Genomic DNA, 27,126 nt, shown 5'->3' on the forward strand with positions numbered 1-27,126 from the left:
CCTCAGTGCAAAGTCCAGCATGAGACTTCGAGCCGTGCCAGGGCGAGGCTGTGGGCCTCCAGTCGTGCGGGGTCGGGGTGGGGGGTCCTCTGATCGACTTCTCGAGGTCGCCTCCTTGCCTGAAGATCCAAGGACACTGGATAAGCCGGGACCAAAGTTCTAGTCTCACATGGTCCGCGAGTATCCCCGGCCTAATTTGGACTCAGACCTATGCTGAGCTCCTTGGGGTAAATGAGGGGAAAAGAGTCCTGGCCGAGGAGGAAAATGGTGACATACGGCTGGGCTAAATGGGGCTTGGAGCTCGCATGTGCCTTTAGAGCTCAACAGCTGTTCACTGGGTGTTAGGTACACACACCTGTCCGAGCCCCAGGTAAGACGCTATGGATGGGTGAAGAGCATTTCAGGTAAGGAGGATGAGAGAGCCAGAGATGGTCTAAGGCGGAGGAAAACAGCCTTCAGACATGTCTCTTGTAGGAGGGGAGCTTAGTTCTTCCCCCACCACAACCACCAAAAAGAGAAAAAAATTAAGCCAATCGCCAGGATCAGGACTCTTGGCACACAAATCCAGATTTCATGCTGGAGCAAATCAGCGTCTGGATGCAAACAAACAAAAAAAAAGAATTTAGCTGTTGTCCTGTGGCACAGTGGGTTAAGTGTTCAATGTTATCATTAGCGTGGCTCGGGTTCAGTCTTTGGTCTGGGAACTTCCATATGCTCTAGGTGCAGCCAAAAAAAATACCTTGAGCCTTTCACAAAAATTAACTCACAGTGGATCATAGGCCTGAGTGTAAAATGCAAAACTATAAAACTTCTGGAAGACAACATAGGAGAAAATCTACATGCCCTTGGGTTTGGCAGTGACTGTTTAGATACAATACCAGAAGCATAATCCATGAAGGAAAACATTGGTAAGTTGGACTTCATTTAGGTTAAAAACTTCTCTGCAAAAGACATCATTAAGAGAAGGAAAAGCCAAGCCACAGACTAGGAGAATATATTTGCAAAACCCATAACTGATAAAGGACCAGTATATTAAACCTGTGAAGACCTCTCTTAAAAGTCAACTGTAAGTAAAAAAAAACAACCCATTTAAAAACTGGGCAAAGGGTCTGGACAGACATCCCACCGAAGAAGGTACACACTTGCAGAGACGCGTGAAAAGATGCTCAAGTCTCTGCCTTAGGGAATTGCAAATCCAAGCAATGAGATACCACCCCACACCCACTGGAATGGCTAAAATCCAAAACACTAACAACAGATGCTGGCGAGGATGAGGAGCGACAGGAAGTCTCATGCATTGCTCATGGGGATGCAAAAGGAGAAAGGCGCTTTGCAAGACCAGTTGGCAGTGTCTTTCCAAACTGAACATAGACTTATCACACAACATGATCGATTGGTCGCAGTCCCACCCCTAGGTGTTTACCCAAATGAGTTGAAGACTTAGGTCCACACAGAATCCTGCCCTGTGGAGTTCCCATTGTGGCTCAGCAGGTTAAGGACCCTTTGTTGTCTCTGTGAGGATACAGGTTCGACCCCTGGCTTCACTCCATAGGTTAAGGATCTGGCACTACCACAAGCTATGGTGTAGGCCACAGATGCAGCTCGGATCCTGTATCGCTGTGGCTGTGGCAGAAGCCAGCAGCTGCAGCTCTGATTCGGCCCTGGGCCCAAAAACTTCCATATGCTGCAGGTGCAGCCCTAAAAAGGAAAAAAACAAAACAAACAAACAAATTCTGCCTGCAGTGTACATGACAGCTTTATTCATTATTGTCAAAACTTTGAAGCAACCAAGATGTTCTTCAGCAGGTGAGTGGATACCCTGTGGACACCAAGACAACGGAATGTTTTTCCGTGATGAAAGGAAATGAGCTGTCAGGTCACGAGAAGACATGGTTGTGTGGTGCTGAGTGGAAAAAGCCCCTCTGAAAAGATCGAAGTATGGTATGACAGCAACTCTGACATTCTGGGAGAGGCAAAGCTGTAGAATCAGTGAAAAGATGGGTGGACAGGAAGAATGAATCGGTGGACACGGGACCTTTTTGGGGCAGTGATAGTCTTTTGGATGCTACTCCAATAGCAGATACAAGACATTCTGCATTTGTCAAAACCCATAAAACCCACAGAACAGAAAGGGTGAATCCTAACCTAAACCGTAAACTTGGGTTAGTTGTAACAACAATAATGTATCAATATTGGCTCATCAGTTGCAACAAATGACATAATGAATGATGTTAATATTAAACTTAGGGAATAGGGAGAGCTATATGTTGAACAATTTTTCTGTAAACCTAAAACCTATTCTTTAAAAGGCTATTAAGGTGTTCCCATCGTGGTGCAGTGGAAACGAATCCAACTAGGAACCATGAGGTTGTGGGTTCGATCCCTGGCCTCGCTCAGTGAGTCAAGGATCTGACGTTGCCATGAGCTGTGGTGTAGGTTGCAGATGTGACTTGGATCTGGTGAGGCTGTGGCTGTGGCTGTGACTGTGGCCAGCAGCTATAGCTCCCATTCGACCCCTCACCTGGGAACCTCCTATGCCATGGGTGCAGCCCTAAAAAGCAAAAACCAAACAAATCTATTAATGTATTTTTTTGGCGCGGGGTTGGCGGGGGGGGGGCAACAGGGAGTTCCCATCCTGACTTAGAGGTAACAAACCTGGCTAGTATCCATGAGGATGTGGGTTTGATCCCTGGCCTTGCTCAGTGGGTTAAGGATCCTGCATTGCTGTGAACTGTTGTGTAGGCCCACAGCTACAGCTGTGATTCAACCCCTAGCCTGGAACTTGGAAATGCCCTAGGAACTTGCATATGCCCTGGGTGTGGCCCTAGAAAGACGTTGTGTGTGTGTGTGTGTGTGTGGGCATATTTACATATACAAGTAAATAAATATTTTTTTCAATCTAGATTTCCAGTGTCTTTGGCCACACTAAATCCATACGTTGCTTGGTAATAGAAGATGCTCTTCTTACCAGCCCACTTCAATCCTTTCTATCTAGAAAGCCTTTGGTGGGTTACCTGTGGCCAAAGAGTCTTTGCAGCCTCTCCCATTAAGAGGCGGAGTCCTTGAATCTAGGTGGGCCTTTACCCTCTGACTGTTTTGACCAACTCTAAGCCCAGGCCCTCTTGGACCCCAGATGCCATGTCAAGAGCCCAGGCCAGCCTACTCAAGGACGGAGGACGACTAGCAAGAGGGCCTGCGGCCCCAGCCAAGCCCGACACCCCCAGCCACGCATCAGTGGATACAACCACATGAGTGAGTCCAGGAAAGACCAACAGAAAAGCTGCCCAATTAACCCACAGATTCGTGGCAAAGAATACACCAGGGTTGTTTCAAGCTGCTGAATGTAGGCCAGTTCTCTCAGCGATAGTTAACTGACCCAAGTCAGAGTCACAGGCAGCTGCCTTGGGATGGGGCTGGGGCTGGGCTGCGCAGGAAGGTAGAAGCCATGGGAGCTTCTCGCTGTAGCACAGTGGTACGTGGAGATTAGCCCTTCCATTTGCAGAATCTTCTTTGAAAGAAAATGACTCATAAATGAGATTCTAAGAAGTTAGGAAACAAAACAAAACCCACAGCTAATGGCTGAGGCAACAAGAAAGATAGTTCTAACATTGGCGTGCAAAGCCGGAAAGCCTGGGTTTGATCCTGGCACCACCAGTGACTGTCCATCCGGTGACAGTCCTTGGCCCTAAGCCTTCCCCTGAAGGCGGAAGGAGTGGGGCTGACCTGTCCCTGAGAATGGAGATGCTTCACCGGGTGCTCACGGAGGGCTGCAGAACTAGAAGCCACTCTCCTCTCCCAGTGACAAATAGCGTTGGCATCAGGCCACCGCTTTTCTGGAAGATCTTGATTTTTAAGGAGGAAGTAAACAAATGCTGAGAAAGAAGTCAGGGGATGTCCCATGAGGCACTAAAGATACTGCAGTAATTCCCCCAAATTAAAAAACCACGAGGGGGATGCTTTTTTTCTGACCGCTGGGGTAGGGGTGGCGGGGCTTGTTAGGATTAAGAGAAGGCGGTGAGGACAGAGCACAGTTCCAGCAGTGGAGGAACCCAGCCTTGGAGTTCTCCCTGCCTAAGTGGTCCCCACCCCTAAAAAATAACTCGCTGCCCAGTAGCCCCATAAATGAAACTAATTTTTCTCATCCTTTCCGCTTAACACACACACGCATTTGCAAGTTATTTCTGGTGACCTAAAAGCTGTGTGCATGCCAAATGCCTTCACACGCTGCCAGAGTCAACCGTCCCGTCCGGTTTTAGTGGCCAGTGAGCGGCTAGAGCACAGGCCCTGGAATTCAGAGGATAAACAAGGCCCACTTCCAGGCGGAGCTGTTTCTCTGGAGCGCCGTTGGCTCCTTCTGAATTTGATTCGGCGACTCTCAGATGCAACCTGGGGCGAGCTTTTGCCTGGGGAGAGAGAGCTCCAATTTTACTTATGGTTTACCTGTTCAGGCAAGATTCACTCAACAAAAATGGTTGGAACACTGGCTGTGGGCCCAGCGTCGTTCTGCGTGCTGAAGAAAGGGTGACTTAAAGAAAAAGCAAGTTAGATGGCGCTCTTGTTGTGGCTTAGTGGGTTAAGAACCCAACTTAGCGTCCTTGTGGATGCAGGTTCGATCCCTGGCCTCGCTCGGTGGGTTAAGGATCCGGCATGGCTGTGGCTGTGGCTGTGGCACAGGCCAGGGCTGCAGCTCCAATTCAGTCTCTAGCCCGGGACCTTCCATCTGCTGCGGGTGTGGCGCTAAAAAGAAAGAAAAAATTAGAGTTTCTGCTCTCATTGATTTTATATTCTTGTGGAGACAGAAGGAAGTCAGTGTCTCGTATATCAGATGTTGAGAAGTTGAGCTTCGGGAGGCCTCTCCCACACTGTCCTTTCTGCCCCTCTGTTCCCCCAATCCTGATGTGTATGTTTCAGGTGCTAAGAGATGGTCCAGGCTGTTCTTCTGCCCATCTTCCCCCACCAGCCTCCTGTCTTGACAGCCTGGAGCTCTCTGGCAGTCCCTGAAAAGGAGGAACGTCTCCTCCGGAGGCAGGTGGTGCCTCACCTTCAACCTGGACCCGCTGGGGTAGGTAGGCAGGCGTGTTCCTGAAACTTTCAGAAACCTCTGCATCCCACGGGGTACCTGATAAGCTGCATGCCTACCTGTTATTTATTGAGACCACATGAATCACTAAATGAATAATATGCATTAGACAAGGGATAACTCACGGCCTCTGTTTTAAAAGGAATTTTACCCATCTAAGTGCTATTTGATGCCAAAAGAGTTACACCCAAACAGGCAGCTGTGATTTCGCTGCAGGGATCTCTGTTTGTCGTTCTTTGGGATGCAGGGATTTGAAAGAGGTTGTTTTCCTGGGCGGTTGGATCTGTTTTCTGTGGGAGAGGGCTTTCCCTGTGAGAGCGATCCTGCTTCTTATGCAGCTTTTTGCTGAAAAGATCCCTTCAGACAGTTTTGCCTGAAAACCTGGTGGGTGCTTCCCACCTGGAGAAAGAGCTGGAAAGCATGATAATTTTCATAGGGAATCGTTTGCCTGTGCTTCCTGCTCCTCACAACCCGCACGGTGCTTCCAGCCTGCTCCTTCGGGGTCATGTCTTGGCCAAGCCTGGAATCATCCCTCTTACCCCTCGGACTCTGAGGCCACCACCGCCACGCTTTCTCCACGTACCAGGCCCCGTTCCCCTGACGTTTTCGGAGACTGTCACTGGTGGGACCTGCACTCTTGTCTTCTGAGAGGCTTCCTGGCAGCGTTTCCCCTTCCCCAGCCAAGATCTCTGTGGCCAGGTAGGAGCCCAACTGGCCTCCCTTGGGGGAAGATGGAGATCCCTGCCTGGTGACCCATCTGATTTTTACTGGTTCATTTTTACATGCTTCATGACCCAGCAGGATTTCTTTCCCAAGCACCAGGGCTGTCAGTGCCACTCGGATCTGTCCAGCCCGCTGGCGGGGTTGCAGGGGGAGGTGGGGAGTGTGGAGGCAGGAACCACACACCATTCCCCGGCTCAGCCAGCATCCCCGTTTCCCAGCGGACTGGACGTCACGAAGGGGACCAAGTTTGCCTTCCTATGGATTGTTTTCTTCCCCCCACTTTATAAGCTCAGATCGTGCAAAGGGTCTGCATTGTCGCCATTAGACTCATTACTCTTGCCAACTAATCCTAAACAACCCCCCCCCCCCCCGTCCCCGTCCCCATGTGCCATAATACGGAGTAGATGCTGCCGCCTCGGGGTTTAATTAAGCAGATGAATGAACAAATTTCATTCGGAATTTAGCTGCATTTTGTACGTGTTAAGTAGGTGGTAGGCATTTTAAACCTCCAGGTTTTGGTAGTATCTTTAGTGAAGGAAATTGGCTTAGCATTTCGTAGGGCTTTCAGCAATTAACATTTTGCAGGGCTCGCAGGCTTTCACGCCTTAAGAGGACTTCGGAAGGAAGCCTGAAAGGGCTTTTCTCTTGCTTCAGATAAGGGATTGCATGTCTCCTTCCCTGTGTATATCATGTGGAGGAATCTTTTTGGTAGACCCAGATCCCAAATTGGGCAAATTAAAATCATATTAATATTAAAGTACTGCTATTTAAACCTTTTTTAGTCCATCTGGACAGCAGATGCTTATTTAGCTAGGAACACATTTCCAGTTGGAAACAGCCTTGGGGTCTTAATTTTAACACCCTCTCTGCATGAGGAGTCTAGAAAACCACATGCTCCAGGCTGCTTTGGTCACTGCACACTGCTTCTCCAGGGCAGGGTCTTAGCTCGGAACGGTGGTTCCCAGAGTGTGGTCCTGGGACCAGCATCCTTGGCATCCCCCGGCAGCTTGTTGGAAAGACATATTCTCAGGCCCCATCCAGACTTCCGTGTCAAGAACTCTGGAGGAGGAGCCCAGCGGTCTGTGATTTAACAAGCCGGGCAGGTCCCTCTGACACATGCTCAGGTCTGAGAACCATCATCATAGTGCATTAGGCTAATGGACTTCCGGGGAGGAGTAAGACTGGATACACCTCAATGAAAAGCTCTCAGGGCCAGGTGTCATGGCTGGCACTTCCATTGTCCCTACAGTGATGGCAGTACAGGAGCTTAAGTGTGCCGTGCCCTGGCCTTCAGGGGAACCCAGCTAGCTCACCGGTGCTGTATTTCACAGCTCACCAAAGAGGCCAGCCTGCTGCTTTGCAAAGGCTTGCCTTTGGGTCACAGATCAAGAAAGGGTAGGGACATGGATTAATCCAGCTAGTAGGTATTTTTATTGAGCATCTGCTCTGTGTGTAACCCGAGAAGATCAAGACCTTTGCCCTGACAGAAAAAGAGATCTCAGGGTCTGTGAGACTGAGAGTGGTAGGTCGGCATCCCCACACAAAAGATGTGAGGTGTTTAAATGAGCACCCCACCCTGATGCAGGAGTGGAGGACAGGGGGACAGAGCTGAGCTGGACCAAGTTCAACAGAGTCTGGACAAGAGGACCTCCGTGCCTGTCATGTGGCCACTGTGCGTCTCCCAGGGGGCATGTCTTATGCTGCGTTTGCTTAATGTATGTGACCACAGACCATGGTTCTACAGGACTTCTCTTCAGCCTCTTACCGCAGGAATCCGCAGTTTCAGAAATGCTCTTCCAAAACCCTCTGCCTCTGCGGGGGAAGTGTATGTCTCATGATGGGTGGTGTTATTACGGCAGAGATCCTTCAAAAGAACTGCCATTCAGTTTATAGATAACTACATGGCCACAAATGGCTACTGAAGTCTGAAATGGGCTATAAGATAACAGAATGGGTTATACTGTGTACAGAACATCCGTGAGCCTTGGGATCTGGCGTAGGGAAAGCCCACGTGGCCTGGACATTGAAGCCTTAGCTCTGCTGTTCCCTAACTGTGTAAACTTGGGCAGATTCCTTGCCCCTCTGAGTTAAAAACCTTTTCTCTGCATGGGTAATAATAATAATAATAATAATAATAATATCTGTCTTCAGGGTTGTCGTGGGGATCAGATGAAGTATCCCGTGTAACACTTAGTAAATGGATGGCCTGGCTCATAGCAAGTGGTCAGTTAAATTGGTTGCTACCATTATTATTTTTTTAAATTACCTTATCATCATTTGCTCTTCGACTGCCCCCTCCCACCACCACCAATGAACAAACCCCTAGTATTAATTCCTTTTAGCTATAGCAGTAGAGAGTCAGTGTTTATTTTGGTGTATTTGTTTGATCCTGGCGTGACGCAAAGTAACTGGATGCCAAACACTGAGCTAACACTTTTAAGACAAATTAAACTAAAACGAAATCAACTACAAATCATAAACTGCACGGAGAGCCGTAGAAGCATTCCTCTTGCAAGTCAGGCTTCCAGCTGTTTGCACAAAGGCATCAGTTCAGGTGTTAACCCTCCAGAGCCTGGTCAAGTATCTACTCTCTTATTTCTCCAATGGGTGGAGCCAACTGGAACTCTTCTCATTAGATTAAAACCTGATCGCAGTCCCAAGTCTTCACTGAGGGATAATTTAGCCTCAGGACTTCCTTTCCAGCCTAAGACTCTGTGTAAATTTGACTGTCATTATGGCAAGAAGAAAAAGTTTCTGACAAAAATCATCCTGAAACTCCACGTCTTAGTCATCCAGCTGCATTTGTTGGATCTGGTTCTCTTCCCGTCTCTGCAGCCTCCTTCTCCAGGAAGCAGTGAGGTTCTCCCGGAAGCCATCCCTCAGTATTCCTTCCAGTGCTCCTTATACATTGAAGGGGCGATGGGGTTGCTCCTTGGCTGTTGTCAGCAAAGGCTCAGACAAGAGATAAAATAGCCACTGAAAGGTAACCTTGTTACTTCCTGTTGCCCTTTGCAAAGAAGCCCTGTTTTCAAAGGGAGCCAAGTCAGTGTGGTCCACAAAGAAAGAAAGGCAAAGATGCCTGGCCAAGGCGGACACATTAGAATCCTAAGAAGAAACGTTGGTACAATGAAAAGAGCATCATTCAAGGAGAATTTACTTGTGAAGAGGGGGGAGCAGGAGAATCACAAGGGTTAGTACAATCAACCAGGACTAGTAGCAGCCAACCAGTTACCACCCTTAGGCCAAAGGACGTGAGTAGAACGTGGTTACCAGTGGAGTTCCTGTCATGGCTCAGCGGAAACTTTCGAATCTGACCAGCATCCATGAGGATCCCTGGCCTTGCTCAGTGGGTTAAGCATCCGGCATTGCCGGATGAACTATGGTGTAGGTCACAGACGCAGCAAAGATCTGGCATTGCTGTGGCTGTGGCTGTGGCCTGCAAATGCAGCTCCGATTCAACCCCTACCTTGGGAACTTCCATGTGCCGAAGGTTCAGCCCTAAAAAGACAAAAAAAAAAAAAAAAAAAAAAAAGGAAGGAAGAAAGAGAGAGAAAGAAAGAAAAACTGGTTACCAGAACCCAGAAGGGGAAAGAGTTCTACGAAGTCAGCACCTTGGAAAGACCTTTGGTCAAGGGACTCGGCCAGGTAGAGGTGACCTCTCAGAAAGAGATAAGGGAATAAATATCGTGAGATAAATACCTTGGCTGTCTTCCTTCCCCTGCATTGGTGCATCTTCCATCCCCCGCATTGGTGACCCCAACCGGAAACCCTGTTGTGACATCCATGCTGTTAGCTCCCAGTGCAGAGGGCAGATGCAGAGTGGGTGCTGTGCCTCACAGGTGTGTAGCATGATACCATTCATAAGAGCCCAAGAGTGGGGCCAGAAGGGGTAACCGTCCATAGTGGGCTTCTCCCGGTACAGTGGAGGAATAAGGTCGTTCTATATGTGCAGGTGGGGAATGTTAAGAGCAAGGCGTAGGCTCGTGTGTGCAGCTGTGGTTCTCAGCCCAGGCTGCACATTTGCACCACCTGAGATGCCTCAAATAAAAACTCTGGACACCCAGGCTCCTTCCCTGGAGCCTCAGAGATGGTTGCTCTGCGGTGGGATCTGAGGTGTGGTTCTTACACTTCCTAGCCGATTTGATAGGCAGCTCCATTTGAAAGCCAGAGTACGTGCACTGCGTGATCCTGGTTATATATACAAACCCTGGGGTATATACACAGACAGATATATGTACATGTTTGTGATGCTTCTGGAAAGATACAGGAGAATGAATCAGGGTGGTTTTCTCTAATGAAGGCAGGTCGGGCAATAGCTTGTCCTGGAAGAGACACGGATTTTTCCACACTACACTTATCATTTTAGAATATTTTTTACAAGTGCGCGCATGGATATTTGTGTTTTGAATTCAATTAAAAATAGATTTGCTCAGTTTTGAAACTGCTATTCTTTTATTTCTCCTCTCCTTAAAGTGGTGGAGTATATCTTTATAGGAAAGAATTTTCTTTTTTTAACCTTAACGTTTGTTAAACTCTTAGTAACTAACGATCTGAGTGAGATGCCTGCCATTTGATGGAAGAAGAAGGACTGTACCAGGAAGGCACTGGTTTTGGTGTGTTTTAAGTGAAATCAGTGCAGTTTGAATCACTCATTCAGCAGCCAGATGCCTCCTCTCCAGGCTGGTCTGTCCAGGGCTCCAGGTCCGTTTAGTAAATTGTCACTCTTTTAGGACAGCAGAGGAAATTTGTCTCAAGGAGCTAAGTAGAGCGGATGCAGTTAGACCTCTATGTCTGGACCAATTTCAGATTTCTTCTTAAATTGGGAAGCCCTAACTTAGGAAACCAGAAAGTCAGCCAGCTCTCCTCCCACCCTCTCCACCAACGTTGTGAAATTTCAGGAGTTCGAACTTCTTGAGCTCTGTCTCGTTCTTTCACCTCATCTTCCTCTGTCATTCTCCATCTGCCATCTACCCAATTTCCTTTAAAAGCTCCTTTTCAAGCAGAATATACAGTGGAAGGACCTTAACTCCTGACCTTGGCGGAGGTGTGCTAGAGTTACTCCATAGGAATTAGCGGTTGCTCTGGTAACCTCAAACACAGTCTAAATCACCTGGATTCGTTACTACCCTCTGCCTTCTAGAGAGTAAGATCACCAGTGAAAAAGGAACAATTTAGTAATGTTATAATTCTTGAAAACATTTATTGTAAGAATAGAAGAAGGGATACCGTTCGTGATCAAACACCCTAAAAGCAGGCGTTTTGTGCAGTTTTTTGGTGAGAAAAGCAGTGATGTAGGAGAGAAAGCATCTCTGGTTTTGAGCAAGTTGGAAAGCCCTCTTGAGTTCATTTTGTTCACCGCTGCGCTCCGAACCTTAGATGATCTAAGCAGGTGAAACTCGCGGATTAGAATTTAAGGACAGGATGGTGGAGTACCCTGGTGGCCAGTGGCTAAGGATTCAGGGTTTGTCGCTACTGTGGCTCAGGTTCAGTCCCTGGTCTGGAAACGTCACATGCCGCAGGCATGCCCCACCCCACCCCCACACCCCAAAAGGGAAGAATTTAAGATTTATAGCGGGGAAAATTTGAGGAGAAGGAAATTGGCAAGGCTGTCGTCGTGTCATGTCAGACATTCCCGACAGGGATGATTAAAGCCCATAAACTTCAGCCTCTCGACCTGAAGAGGACCGCCTGCGAGTTGGAACATCCAGAGCTGAAGCACAGGAAGATTTCTCTCTTAAAATAACTGTGGTGGCTTCAACTCCATCTTGGAGGAAGCCCATCCGCTCCCCTCCCTTAGCTTCCGTGCCTGTGCCTCCGAGCACAGCCTCAGGGTAGAAGTGCATGTAACTGTCTGCCTCCCCTGGGGGAGAAACGCACCCCCCCCCCACGTATCATCCTCTTTCTCATTCTTCCCTCCACCCTTGTGTGAAAGTGGCCTTAGAGGAAATGCACCCTGAGTCATCCTGAGGCGGTACTACAATGTGCAATTGTCACAGTGAACATAAACTGGCAGGAGATCAAGGATCAAGAAGCAGAGTCATGGGAATTCCGGACACACTAACCCAGGAGCGGCAGGGTCCCATGGTAATGACTGACACAGCCAAGGTGCTCCTGGCAGACAGCAGTGAGGCCCAGCCCTGTCCCAGGGCAAGACGGCAACTAAGTCACTGTTGGCAGAGGCACACCACCCACTGCCCTTTCTCAAGCTTCTACCCTTCCTTAAATCTTGATGGAACCGAGCCCGAGTTGCCCCTCATTTGTCCTCCTGGCATATGGCACCACCAGTCGACTCTCTGCCTCTGTTGCCCGCCTGGGCTTGGAGCCCCTCAGCGCCATCAGCCTCCAGAATCAGCCAGGTCTGACGGACAGGGCCTTCCCAGCCAGCCAGCAGGCGCATAGTCACTGCCTTCGGTTCCAGACATCCTGGACATCCCTTTGCGGCTCAGCGGGTTTAAAACCCAGCTAGTATCCGTGCGGATACGAGTTCCATCCCTGGCCTCGATCAGTGGGTTAAGGATCTGGCCTTCCCGCAGGGTGTGGAGTAGGTCACAGATGCAGCTCGGATCTGCTGTTGGCTGTGGCTGTGGCTGAGGTGTAGACCAGTGGCTGCAGCCTGGGAACCTCCATGTGCTGCAGGTGCAGCCCTTCAAAAAAAAGTAAACAAACAGCCATCATCCCAGGCATGTGGAAAGAGGTCAAACACTACTGTCCCCTCAACTCTCTCACAGTCCACCTGGGGGAAATCAGACCTAGGGACATGCAGGGAACATTGCTGCCACCGAGGGACAGATTTTAAGTAATAAGTGGGTGGTCTGGTCATTCCTTCAAAAACATGGTTGAATAAGTGCTTTTGCGTTTACATCGTGTGGACAGGGTTTTACCCCCTGCTTCACCTTCTAGACTTGCTGTAAGTTTGTTGGGTTCTTGTCCACCTTGGTCCAGTTTATTGAGAGCAGGGACGGAGTTCTGATTTTATGACCCAACTTTTTTATCCTGTTCACCAAGAGACTTCCTGTCTCTCAGATTCTGCCATTTTTCAAGCATGGGGCTTATCAAAGAAAAGATGATACGGTGTCCCAATTCTTTTTTTTTTTTTCCGCAGAGATCTCTATGAATTTCATGTTTTAGATGCCCCCCCCCCCATTTAAAATTCGAACTAGAAGAATGATGTTGAGAGAAAAGAAATATCAAAAGGAATGAAAAGGTGATCGTTTGATCATTTGGATATGCTGCATTTTTTAATTTTTTCTTGCTCCTCACCAGAGACTTTCTCATTAAGACAATTGTACCTTTCTTCCTCCCCCCAAAACCAGCAGTTTCCTAGCCCGTGTTGCAAAAATCTGCAGCAATTTCTTGTGTACAGCTCTGTTAAACTGAAATTTAACGTGCTTTGAAGGATTGTCTTCTGGCCTTATATGGAAAAGGAAAGTTCTTGAGAATTAGTTTTTTAAACTCTGAATCAGAGTAACCAGGAAAAATAAGTGAAGAGAGACGAGGCCTTGCCATGAGTCAAAAGAGGTTTTGCTAGTAAATTTACATGCGATACCCAAATCGCTATAAGGGGGAGAGTTCTGGCTCTGTAAGGAAATTCTAAGTTAAATTCCCTCCGCCTCACGAGCGAGTTATTAATTCTTCCTTTTTTTAAAGTAATTCGGTGAATTTCGTTATATTTATAGTTGTAGAACCATCATCACAACCTAATTTTAGAATATTTCCACCACAATAAGTCTTCCTTTAATTTCGGGGCAAGTCAGTTAACATGCCCACAAGCAAGCACCCTGGTTCGTGATTCAAAGAAGGAAAACTCTTCTTGCAGTATTTTTCTTTGCAAACTCGGCTGATTTTTTCAGGCTCTTCTTGCACTTCCAGAAATGTCAGCTCGGGGAGCTTATCCTTTCAAGGTGCAATTCAGTACCCAATTCCGGTGGCAATGCAAAGCGAGGCTTACTGAACCCGAGCTCAGTTGCTCCTTGGCATCAGGCTCGCGCTGAGCTGGGCCACAGAGAGCTCAGTTAGCCATCACCTGAATGCCCCTCTTGAAAGGCAGCCCCGCCGGCCCTCTGCCTCAGCCCTCTCCTTTGCGCCAACTCCTCCAAGCAAATCCACCATGGAACCCACTGAACTTGGCAGAGCTCAGGAAGAATTGAGTCTCTGTTCAAAATGTGCAGCAGAAACCTAAGACCCTCCTCTGAATATGGAAACAGTACGTGGGGCCCCCAAGGCAGGAGATTTCAGTGTGATTTTCAGCAGAACCCAAGATAGGTGCTGCCATAGCCTCACACTTAGCTCTGCTCCAGATTCACCCAGAAATACAAGAATTTGTAGCAAAGAAGAGAAAGAAAACACTGTCTCTGCTCAGATGAGCTGACCTCTGAAGACAGTCCCCCTTTGCTGGGAGAGCCTGTGGTGCTTTCCTGCGTCCATGGGGCGGCCTTTGCTCCCCGAGGCGGCCATGAGACTGGAGTGGGTGTCTGTGCAGAGCTGGAATCAGGACTCCTCAGGCTGCAGACTTTGGTGTTGCTGAGTGGGGCGTTCAGGTCCAGATGATCGGGGCCGGGTAGAGACGAGGGAGCAGAGATGAGGGCGCTGCCAGTCGAGGGGGAACTTCGGGAAGACAGAACTGCCTAAAATGAAATGTTTCAGAGTTTGCCCTACGTGGTAGGGGATGCAACTTCTCCCTAAGTCTTGGGGAAAAGCCACTTTTTCATGATTCAGTCTGTCCCAGTGTTGGGAGCATAGACTCTGGGATACGCTTATTTGAGTTCGTGTCCCAGATTGACTGCTTTTGAGCTGTGAGGCCGTGAAGAAGTGGCTTGACACATCAAAGCCTTCTCTGTTTAGTAGGAATAGTAATAATGTCTCCCTCATAGGTTTGTTGTGAGGATTGAATGAAATGAGTTCACATAGTCACGTAAAGCCCTTCTGTGTCTTCTGGCGCATAATAAGTGCTCAGTAAACGTTACCTAAAGGTCGTATTTATTTTCACAGTAACTGAGGACCTGAACTGTCTTTGGGGTGGGGGGGATGTCCTGAGGTGCTGAGTCCTGCTTGGAGCTGGGCACACCTGCAGGGATCCGGTCACATGCGAGTTGCAGTGTAACCCAGCCCCTGCCCTCCTGACCAGCCCCAGAGCGCCCTTGGCACCGAGCACCAGAGCAGGCTCAGTAGCGCAGGAAGCCCACACCTTCACCTGGTTGGACACCCTCGGGTCATGTGAGGGGACTGAGGGAGTGTAGGGCAGAAACACAGGTCAGGAACCCAGGCACGGCTGGAAAGAGCTGGGGCTACAGGAAGCCGGAGCCTCCTGGAGGAAGGCCAGGACTGAAATGAAGCTGGGGAGCTGGTTTTGTTCCGCATCTTCACCCTGCAGCCACGAGGAGTGTTGACCCTGCTGGTGCCCAACTGCTTCCGCTTGACGTGCACACCTGCCTTGTTCTCTCCCGTCACTGTGTGTGCGCCTCCTCCCCCTCGTGGTTTCTGCGTCCCCAGCTTTGGATCTCCAGGGCTCCGTCCTGGAGCGGAGACCCTGAGCCAGGTCGTTCCACACTTCAGTCGTCTGGGGCCAGAGGGACTGAGTTCCAGCCCTTTCCATCCGGAGCAGAAGGGAGAGCAGGTTCTAGGTGTGCCCTGTCCAAGACATAGCTTATTTAGCATGCAGTTATCGTGAACTTGGCGCTACGATTTCCCATCACCCGGTATCTGAGAATAACGAGCAAGTCACCCTCCACCCCAGCAGTCCCCTGGGTCACGACTGTATGACATCACAGGACAGGAATGGACGTTTATAAGCCTGGTTCCTCCACAAAGTAAACTCTGCTTGATATATGTTGGTGTTGAAAGTAGAAAAATATGTGGGCTGTATTTTGGAAAGACTTCCACGAGTTAAAATAAAAACACAGGTGCTTAAATAATTAGATTGGGTTTGTTTGCAGAGTTACTTGGTGGAAAACCTTGCCTTTCAGTGATGGGGATTTGGCACCACCACTTTGGGAATGATGTGGGAATGGGGGTGGGGGCACATGACTAAGGCCGGCCCACCTGAATATGTTCATGGGAATTGTTTTCTTTTCTTTTTTTTTTTTTTTTGCTTTTTAGGGCCATAGGCTAGGAGTTGAGGTTCCCAGGCTAGGGGTCGAGTCGGATCTGTAGCTGTTAGCCTATACCACAGCCACGGCCGTGCGGGATCCGAGCTGCCTCCGCGCCTTACACCACAGCTCAACGCCAGGTCCTTGACCCACTGAACGAGGCCAGGGATCAAACCAGCATCCTCATGGATACTAGTTGGATTCACTTCCGCTGCACCACAACGGGAACTTGGGGTTTTTTTTGTTTTTTGTTTTTTTTTAACTTGAAGTAAGTTAAGAATCTATTTGGTCCCTGAGAATAGTGGACACAGCTGTGTTCCTCTCACATGAAGAAAGTCCAGATGCTGGCTTACTCCAGCGTGCAGAGAGAAGCAAGAGAGGCAGAGCAGCCCCTGAGAGCTGGCTTCCTGTACCCCCTTGTCCTTCCTGTAGGTCGAGGTGTTTCACTCTTCTGCATCCAAGTACACCTCAGCCATTCAACAGGTGTTTACAGGACGTCCCCAACACGTAAGCGCATTACGTTAGAGATGAGTTAGGTGGGGACAATGCCCTTAGAATGAGAGTTTGCAGAAATATTAATATCTTGTATCATATATTAATATATATAATTATGTTCTATGATATATACTTTATATATAATTATATATTTTTCGATATATATGTAATGGATAGAAGTGGTCAAATCTACAAACTTCCGCTTCTAAGCTCAGTAGGTGCTGGGGATATAAAGTACAGCACAGTGAAAAAAAAAGAATAGTCATTCCATATAATTGTATTATATATATGTACTATATATATAGTGTGTGTATATATATATATGCAGTAACTGGAAAACCAGACCGAAAGTTCTAGATGCAGTACCGCCAGACCTCTCCAGCAGGAGCAGTGACCTTGAGCTGGCGTGATCAGGACGGCTTTGTGATCATAGTGGCACTTGAGCCTGGGTTTTGAAAGATGGGTTGAATTTGGACAGAAGGGGCCAGGGGTATTACTAGGCCAGGAGAACAGTAGGAAAGGCTCAGAGGCAGGAACGTCCCGGGCACGTGGGGGGAGCCACTCATAATTGACTCTGTCTGAACATATGCTTTTCATCTGTAATATTGCAGTTGTTTTGTTGCTTATGTCAATATGATTTTTACTTCTTTAGGCGCTAATGCTGGGAAAGCCCAGCGCTGTTGTCTTCCCGTTGCAGAATTCCAGGCTAGCTGGATCCCCAAGGACATCATCTGTCGATTTGTCTTGTGTAATTGACGTGCCTGAGATGGTCCCTACTTTGAGCGCAGTTTGGCTTCACGGTCAAACAGACCTCACCATCTGGAACCCTTCGTTATTTTTTTTAGGCCAAATTTTCTTCCACACAGGGCCTGTTTTCGTTTCTCCAGTGTCACACAAGGCCAAACAACATTCTGCTGCTTCTTTGCTTTGAGTTTTATGTTGTGAAAAGCGAACAAAGCTGGTCTGAAAAGAAGCCGTTTTCTTCTTGTCTGTGTGACGGTCCAGCACGCAACACACCAGACAAATTCTGACACCTTCAGCTTTCAGCAAGGGCTGCTTACCTTGGAGTCAGGCTGTGGGTCTAAAGAACCAGCTCTGAGCTCAGAATGGGCAAAGCAACGCAGAGACAATTGAGACAGGCCAGACTCTGGTGCGCTTAATAAGGCGAGGGTATAAATAGGGATCACATAGCCTTACAGAAAATTCCTGCTTATTTTTGCTCCTTAGACAGGCTTGCTATGTTTAGCTTGCAGTTACTGTGCGAAACCTGCTAAAGCGAGCCTGGTATTTATTTTCATTTGGATTAATGACACCCTTTCTCTTTCTCAAATTCTAAGTGAATTAGGGAAACGGCATCCCAGCTGTTCGATTCTAGCTGATACATTGTCACGAAGCGCCGTCCACTGTCGGAGTTACTGTTGGACCTTTGCTTCTGGAGCATTTCTGTTTCTCTCAGTCCAAGGCCCTTCTGAGCTGTCCCAAGAGCTGACTGTTCCTGTCCCCCTCACGTGTTTCTGGAAGTTGAGCACTAGTAAGAAATCCCCTAATATGCCATCTTTTCGGTGAAAAGGGAATCATTATATTCGAGACCCTACGCGTCAGCCTGAGCGAGTTTGCCTATCAGGATTCTTGGGTATAAGTAAGAGAAAACTCAGCCCAACTAACTTAGGCTGAAATGGAACACGTCGCATCACCTATGTAATAGAGAAGCTCAGCAATACCTGCGTCAGGTACGCATGGATCCAGGCGCTCCGATGTTGCCACTGGGACCCTGCTCTTGCCCTCTCGCGTCTCAGTTTTCCTTTCTGTTGACTCTTCTCTTAGATAAGCACTTTCCTTCAGATCTTAATAGGCTTGCTACCGGCTGAACTAGTTTCCTGACAACTCCAAATCCAGGAGAAAAGAAAGAGCCTCTCTTCTCTAAAAGTGTGAACAGTCAGCTGGGGCCAGTTCCTCTTGGTCCAGATAGAATCACCTCTCTAGGCCCTTAACCAGTCTCTGTGGCCGGCGCCTGTGAGGCTCTGCTGGGCTAGGCCTGCACGGCCCGCTGCTCCTGGCCTGGGCGGAAGGAGAGGTGGATGCTCAGAGCCCTGGGCCTGAGCACGCAGGAGGGTGTCCCCAGAGGGGAGGCAGCCCCGCGCAGCTGTCTGCCCTGCAGGCCATTCTGACATGGACTTCGTGAAGGATTTGGTCGCCTCATGTGCCAGGAGGCAAGTCTGTCCTGCTTTTTATTGTCATCCTCACAATTCCTCATCAGTCCTCTGCAAATGTCCCTTTTTTTCAGTCCAAATGGCTTGTGGCCAACTTTCTTATTTTACTCCTAGTTCGCCGACCCAACATAGTTTATAGTTTTTAAAAATGAAGAATAACGTAGTTTATAGTTTTTAAAAATGAACAAAATGTCGTCTTACTTAGCTCTGGGTCAAGCTGATGCGCTTAAAAAACAAATTTCTGGGAAGAGGCTTTCGCTATCAGTGCCTGTTGCAGACCGTCCAAGGACACGTGGCAAACCCTGGCGTCCTGGGGCCCAGCCTCCCTCGGTTTTAATGACAGTGTTCCAGGGAGTGTGCCTGAGGATGTGACGAACGAGAGGAAAAGGAATTTCAAAGGACTGGCCTGTTCTCCTCTGTGAGAGCCGTGAACATGCAGGAACAGTGTATCCTTAGGCTTAGCGTCTCTGGGAGCCCCTGAGGCCAGGCCGCTGGCTGGTGGCATCTTCTGGGGGCCTGCCAGCAACGGCAGGAGTAGCCAACAGCCAACGCCTTGGGCCTCACCCTAGTCTCCGGCTTGTGGTGATGTTGCCGAAAGCCTGTAAGGGTGGGTACGAACTGAATCTTCTGCCAGGATCACATTGAGCCACTGGAAAATTCTACCTTAGTTTGATCCTCCAGGACCTGATTTATAGTCCTGAGCACAAATTTTGCTCTCGAAGGTTGAAAATATAATGACAGAGGAGTTCCCACCGTGGCTCAGTGGTTAACGAACCCGACTAGTATCCATGAGGACAGGGTTCGCTCCCTCACCTCGATCAGTGGGTTAAGGATCCGGCGTTGCCGTGAGCTGTGGTGTAGGTCGCAGACGTGGCTCAGATCTGGCGTTGCTGTGGCTGTGGTGTGGGTTGGTAGCTACAGCTCCAGTTAGACCCCCTCGCCTGGGAACCTCCATATGCCATGGGTGCAGCCCTAGAAAAGACAAAAAGACAAAAATAAATAAATAAATAGGTAAAGAAAAAATATAGTGAAGGGAGGTGTGGCCTCCATAAACTACCCGGTGATGTTTGTGGTGGTGGCCGACATTCACTAAGCACTCGTGTGCCCAGCGCTTGACCTGTATTTACTTGTGTTATCATCGTCATAGATGAGGGGTTGTTAGCAACCCCAAGTTCACTTGGGGGGGAAGAGCACAGAGAGGTGACCAAATTTCCCTGACGGTGGAGGTGGGCTTTGCACCCAGGCCGTCAGATTCAGGTAGCACCCGCCCCCAGCCACTCTGCTGGATTGCTCCCCCACTGGGTGAGGGCAAGCTTCTAGGGTGGGGCATGAGAGGAGAGAGACTGGAGCAGCCCTGCCAGCTCTCCCTTCTAACCCTCCAGCCCCTAGCATCGCTGAAGTCCAGGGTCTGGGCGGGTGTGGGGGCTCAGGAGGACCTGGGGGGGTCAGGAGCAGTGAATAAGAGGCTGAACAAAAGAGATGAGGCCAGAGTTTCAGAGAAGGAGGGAGCAAGGGAGAGCAGGAAGGCGTTGGAATAAGCTCCCCCAAAGGATGAGAATATAAAGGGTGCAAATGAGAGATCCTGGGAGAAACACGGTGGGGGGACTGTCTGACGGCCGGCCGCTGTCACCAGGCACTCATCTTGGGACTTGATGGGCATTCTCTAGCCTTCCTGCCAACATCCCGGTTTTACAGGTGGGGAAAGTGGGTTTCAGGTGGATAAAGTGACCCCCTCGAGCTCACAGAGCTGGGCGGAAGCAGAACCAGAGTGTGAGCTGAGGCATGTATGACCCCTGGGCCAGGTCTGCCAGCATCTTGAGGGCCCATCCCTCATTCCCAGCCATGACGTTGGAGCTTTGACAGATGCTCAGAGATAATGCCATCGCAGCTGGTCCAGGGCGGGAAGGCAGTGCCTGCTTCCTCCCATCACAGGGAGGGAAAGGCAATGCCCGCCTCCTTTCTTGCAAAGTCTCCACCTTCACAGAGCCACCTCTTTATTCTGCAAGTATGTGGACAGAAATTCCGCAACCCTCTAATCTCAGGTAAGCAGTGTTTTTTTCACATCATGAGGTTTCCTTACATTTGCTCATTTCTGCCATTAAAACAAAAAACTAAAAACTTTCCCTCGAACGCTGACCATCTGGTGGTCATGACACTTCCCTACAAATTGAAGAGGAGGTGGCCGCCCCTTTGCAAGCCCAGCCTTGACCTCTGGCGTCGACGCAAGCCCAGAACCTGCTGATGGCGGGTCCATTTTGCCCTTGGGTTTGCAGTTCAGAGCCTGACCTTCCTCTTCGCTTCCCCCCCTTTCTTTCCTTTTAATACTTGGAAGGCATAAGTGTCCCCCTAAGGGTGGGAGTGACTTCAGCACTCTTATCAAAGGAGAGCTTTACGGCTTTGATGTGGTAGCCGTTTCAAAATCTGTAGCCTTCACATACCCACCCGGCCCCTGGCGTCAGCTAAAACCGGGGCAGCTTCGCATGACTCGTAAGCCTTTACTAAGTGCAGGCATTTTTGTATTTCAAGTCTTTGGGTGCCAACAAGTTCTGTGTCGTGTTTATGTGTTTAGAGCGCAGTTGGCGCATGTGTTATGTGAGCCAGCTACCTGGCAACACCTGTTCCCCAAGCAGGGTTGATAACCAAACAAAAACGTGAGGCTCGTTACTCTTTCTCAGAAAACATACACAGTAGACTCAACTTAGAATAAAACATAGCAGCTTAACGAAGGCTGAGAGAAGAGGGTGATTCACCATCAAGGTGCCCTGAGCTACCTAGCAGCCATGACGAAGAAGGCAAAAGTCTGACCGAATGTAAAATTCAGTTGTCTCTTTGAGGAAAGCATGCTGGCTCATCAAGAAGTGTAAAGTTCTGAGAGTTGTTTATTATGAGTCTCTGCATTAATGCTTTTGAACAGGGCAATAGACAACAGGGCAATAGACTACATCTTCTGTAAATGTTTTATGCAACAATAAGTCAGGCTCTCTGGATACAGCTGTTTCTCCTATTCCTTCTGACTTACTGTAGAGTAAGATGCAGAAGAATTGAAAGCTCCTTTTTACTGTGATGCAGGAAGGAGAACAACAGGAACCCAGCAGGTCATTTTCTGGTCATCTGCCCGGTTACGGGAGTGACAGGTGGAAGGCAGGAGCTCTCTTAGAGAAAATCCCTCCTGTTGCCTCAGCCCTGCTTTTGACAGTGACTCTAAATTGAGGTTTTTAAGAGTACAGACACCTGAAATGCAGATACCTGTGTTGTTGATTGAAAGCAGATACCATGAGGCACAGATTATGTTTGAGTGAGGAATTCAATAGGCTGGTGGGATCCTTGTCCCCACAGGGTTCTTTCGAATTCAGCAAGCAGTTCTCAGGTGCCTGTGCTCTGGGTGCTTCAGTTCCTGTGGGCCCTTCCAGACGGCCTGACCATGCTGTGAGGTGGGCTGAGGTCGCACTGGGACCCAGAGGGAGGATACTTAGCCTCACCCGGGGGGGGGCTGCATTTTGGGAAGTGAGTACAGGTTACCCATGTGAGGACAGGGGATGTCGCAGGCAATGAAAATGCTCAGTCGCTTGCAAGGAGGCAGAGATACTGTGTGTTGGAGACCCGGTGAGCCATTCTGCAGGGTGTGCAAAATAAAGAGGCTGGAGGGAATGGAGGCAGGAGCCGGAGCGTCACCCCGAGGCCAGCGTCCACAGCAGATGCTTTTTTAAGTGACGCCAAGGTGTGTCTCCAAAAAAAAGGGGAGGGGCCTTTGGATTGTTTTATTAATTGTAGCTAAGGTTTTCAAGAGCTCTTATTAAGTTCAGGCACTTTGCTTAGCCATTTATAGCCATTTACCTGTACGTTATTTTATTTCACCCTCGCCATCACCTTCTGAGGTACACGTTTCTTTCCCATTTTCTAGAGCAGAAACTAAGGCTTGAAGAAGTTAAGTAGCTCCCCAAAGTCCAGGCAGTCCAGCTCCAGAGACTTCATCCCCTTGCTGTTTGGGGATTTTTTTTTTGGTCCAAGACCTGTGGCATTGCTGAATTAGAGCACCAACAGACTGAGAATCTGGTGTGGTGCTCTGGGGCTGGCGGGCGGTGGGGTGGACGACCTTGACCTAGATTCCGCCCAAGGCTCCCTAACCCCAGAGATTTGCCTTACAGAGAGTTTTTGTTTGGTAGAAGCCACCTGGATGCCGAGGGTGGTGTGCCCAGCTGGGTCCTGGCAAAGCTAAATGGTTCCTCTTCCCAGGATTCAGCCGCAGCTCAAGGGCGTTGCCAAAACTTCCACAGCTTTAGAAACCAGTGTTAGCTCTGGAAGAGAAGGTTTACCTTCCTGTGTGTAGCAGCAGGAAGGCTGACATCCATTTCTTCCAAAGAGCCTCTCTGTGTTGTTTTAACGTATGTTTTAGGGGCGTTCTTGTCGTGGCTCAGCAGAAACGAATCTGGCTAGCATCCATGAGGATGCAGGTTCGATCCCTGGCCTCGTTCAGTGGGTTAAGGATCTGGTGTTGCCGTGAGCTGTAGTGTAGACTGGGGGCTGCAGCTCCAATTCGACCGCTAGCCTGGGAACCTCCATATGCTGCAGGTGCAGCCCTAAAAAAACACCGTTAAGTTTTCGAAGAAAGGTGATGGTGGGAAGGACGAAACATCGGCATGTATACAGGCCCCTCCTGTCCTGTTCCAGCTCTGAGATTCTGTCCCACTCCAAGGCAAAAGATGGGAAACTACCTGCATGTTCATTGGGAAAGATCTAGGTGAAACTAACTGGTCCATCTCTGCGATGGAGTATGGGAGCCACTGAGAAGAACGAGGGCCTTGACCCTTCACGGGCTGGCAGAGCAATCTGCAGGATGTTTTGTGAAAGCAAACAAGCCATGTGCCAAACCGTCGAAAAAACGGTACTGTTAGCTTGTAAAAGAAGCGGGGATCACGCGCAGGCGCCTTCGCTGGTGCCAGCGCCCACCCACCTGCGCACACAGGCTTGTGTGTTCATGTAACGTCTCCAGGAGGGAGTAGAAGAGACTCGTGATAGTGGTGACTTCTGGAGAGAGGGTCCGTGAGAAGGGAGACTTATTTTCCCCGCCTACCTCTTCAACTGACACCCTTTCATAATGTTGGGAAATTTCATCAACAGATGCAATATCCAATAGATTCATATAGAAACGCAAGAGCAAAGCCTTCCCATCCCCCAAACAGGTTGCAAGGTATTCATCTATTTCATGTATGGATGCGTCTGTCGACTTCCAGCCCATGGCTGTGAATTATCCGTCCTAAGAGTACTTTAAATCTGTCTTTTATAACCAGGCAACCCTGGAGCAATATAGGATTACCTAGGATCATAAGTAATTGGTACCCTTATCCAAATACTTGCTGATACACTACGTCTGCGTTTCCAAACAAGTGAGCAATGAAGTACTATATTGAACTCCTAAGCCTTACACCTGTCAGGGGCTGATAAAGTGCATGTGAGCAGCTCCTTTGATACGCGTCCAAGTCCATTATCAGAGATAAGCAAGCTCAAGTGTAAACCTGTGATTTAACTACCTTTCAAATTTGATATGGAGCTATAGGAGGAATGCCAGAGAGCTGACATGCTCAGAATACATCTGCCGCTCCAGCTCTTTAAAAAGATTTTCCTTTCCTATGCAAAAGGAGACCCCAAAGGCTATCTCCTGTTTATGGCTGTGGAGGTGACAGAAGGCCCAACTCTTCCTCAGTGGCGCTTCACAAGTGACCTAAGGAGATGGATGATTTTTAACCAGGAAAAATTCAGGCACCTAGGGCCGTGCTTGCAGCTGGTGGCATTTGTAAACCAAAGGATTGATAAACATCATGAAAGGCAACTCGGGGGACACATAAGCGAAATGCTTAGGGGTGCCTGCAGCCGCAGGACCTGCGGCGCTCTGGCGGACACTAGGGGAAAGTCTGAGTGATGTCATCTCATCCTGAAGAAAGGTGGTCTGCCACGTCTCGGCTCAGCATGATGTTTTTCTTTTATGTCATAGATAAAGTATATGTTTTCAGAAATGTTTTACATTTCTTTTTAAACCAACTTTTAAACCTTTTAAACCAACTTTTGAGTGTTTATTAGAAAAGGTGGAAAAAATTATAAGCTTCCTCATGGATACCAACATATTGAAGATTCCTAGTAAAGACCTGGTTTAGAAGTTCTGTTCTGTCTAGTATCTAGCATACCTAATGGGGAGGCTACCTCTTTCTTTTGGCAAAACAGGCTTGGGTTTCTTTCTGATTCTTTTTTTAGGCTTGGGAGAGGACTGGTATAAGTTGGTTTTTTAACCAACTTTCACTTTTTCTGTACATGTTTTTAAAGTTTCTCTTCTGGAATAGGACCTGCGAAATGAGACCGAAGCATGTTTGTGACATCTCTGTCTTCTGTAAGCCAAAGATTGGCCCAGCATTTGTCCCTTAAGAAAGATGAAAAGCCATGTCACCTGTGTAGTGAGATGTCTGCTGCTTGGTAGACAATATCCAGTCACCAAGTCTACTTTCACGTGTAGGGGCAGAGGCTCACTTCTTAAATGGTGGGCTTTAATCCAGTGGGACGTTTCTTTGGAAGTGGATTTATTTCACGTGGGAAGCTCCCTGCGGGCCTGGCAGGAAAGCCCTTTAGGCAGAAGAGTGACTTCCAGTCCCCATGGCACATGGCTCTCTCCAGGACCTCCAAACCCTCCTCCAGCTCATCTCGCCACAGCTGTCACCTCCGTGTGCGTGCACATTAAGGCAGAAGCCCTTTTACAGCTGCATATAGAGAACAGGTCCAATAATGAGAAATTAATTTGCCTTAGCCCGAGGGTAGCTTGGAGAATGCTTTTAAATGTTAATATTAAAAAGCCCTTGGAAAGACGGTTCATTCTGGAGCCCGAGGAGAGAGTTCCTTTGGGTGAGGGTTTAGCGCAAACCTAAGTGGCAGAGACTTTGAGGCAAAAGAGTAGGAAACTTCAGGCTTGGAAACTTCAGTGTCGTTACTGTCATGCAAATGTCTGCCATTCAGAAGGTCTCGGGTCTTTGATTATCATCCTTAAGCAATTTTCAGCTCATAATCTTGGGATCCACAAATGCCTTTAGGGTCCAGTTTGCAAAGAAAATTATATATTGCAAGGAACCATGAAAAGGAGGTGAGTGGTTTCCTGGATTTCCTGGAAAGCAAAGATGTGAGTCACAGTGAGTCAGGCTACAGTATCAATACGCTTTGGGTCTGACATTTATGTGCCATTACTTTGAGCAAAAACTGGACCTCAGTATTCTGTCCGGGGACCATATGGCTCAAGTTATGATCTAGCCCAGGCATAAATTTCGTCGTCGTTCCCCTCTTGCCTTGTCCTGGTGTGAGTGATAAGTGATGTCATCACTCTGTTTACGGCATAGCATTAATCATAGCACCTCCTCGCCTTGGTGTCCGAGCGTGTTTCTCGCTACACGGATCATCTCTGGACCAGGGACCATCTTCTTAGTCTTTGTACCCTCGGCCTCTGAGAGCATTGCCACAAAGTGTGTGTTGAGTGAAGGAATCAGTGCATCAGACCACGTCACAAGCCTGTAAGCTTAGATCTGTGAAATGTATGTGAAATCGGTGACCATACTGCTGCCCAGTGCGGGCAGGCCTTATCGAATGCCAGGATGCTCCATCATGGTTGAGTCGCAGAGAACCTGGCAGCAGCAGCATCTAGAGCGGACATATCGGTGTATTGAATGGACCCAGGGACCTGGAGCTGCCTTGGGTATAGGGTGCCATTGGCAGGTGAGACGTTTGGAAAACTTCCTGGGAGATTTAGAGTCTGGCTAGCAGTATTAGAATGGTTGTTAGAATAATACTACAGAACACGTGGACAGGGCTTCCCGGTTTTCGGAGCCATTCCATACAGAAAATTTCTTTGGCTCTTTGCATTAACCCCAATCCTAGCAGCTGGCACAGTGTATACAAGTTGCCAGTTTACCTCTCTACCTCCTGCCCTAAGCTGTGCCATCCCTGTGCCTGTGTCTGGTTCATGGTTGTCTCCCCTGCACCCGATGGTGCTTTTCATGGGTATTGGACTGTGGCATGAGGGCAGCTAACGCCTGCACTTGGTCAGGGGAGAAACGGAGGTGAGAGGCCATGAGTGGCCTGTTCCTGTCACTGTGCCAGCCCAAGGCTGCCCGCTAAACCTGGGCCTTCTGCTTCCACGTCCTGTGCTCTCACTATTGAATCGCCACCCAGGAGAAAAGGCATTGTGTTCATCGAATGGGGTGGACACCTTTGTGAGAAATGCAGAAAGACAGGAGGTTGCGGGCCCCCGTAGGACTTAGTAGTGAGTTTCCCCTGCTACTTGCAGGGGCTGACATCTGCTCGCCCTCGCCCCGTGATTCCCTCCAGGACCCTTCCCTGACCCCCTCGCCCTCACCTGCAGGGCCTGCAGCTCTTCCGAGCTGTCACAGTAGCCAGGGCTGATTTCTCTCACCTACAGCCCAACAGCTCCCGCCGATGTCGAAGGCGCCCGTGGTGCCAGACTCTGAGCTGTGACCTTCAGCTGTTAGGACCTCATTGTTCACAT

General features: G+C 48.8%; 1 protein-coding gene across 21 annotated transcripts in view; it reads left to right on the forward strand.

The window, feature by feature from the left end:
* The window catches only part of ARHGAP26 (Rho GTPase activating protein 26), a 457,576-nt gene that overhangs the window by 381,976 nt on the left and 48,474 nt on the right, over window positions 1-27,126 (forward strand). The window lies entirely within an intron of this gene.

The sequence above is a fragment of the Sus scrofa genome, chromosome 2 (genome assembly GCF_054392235.1).
Source record: "Sus scrofa isolate SSC_HxYL_T2T_F1_AM1 chromosome 2, Sscrofa_HxYL_maternal_Yorkshire_Landrace_v2.0, whole genome shotgun sequence".
NCBI classification, from domain to species: Eukaryota; Metazoa; Chordata; class Mammalia; order Artiodactyla; family Suidae; genus Sus; species Sus scrofa.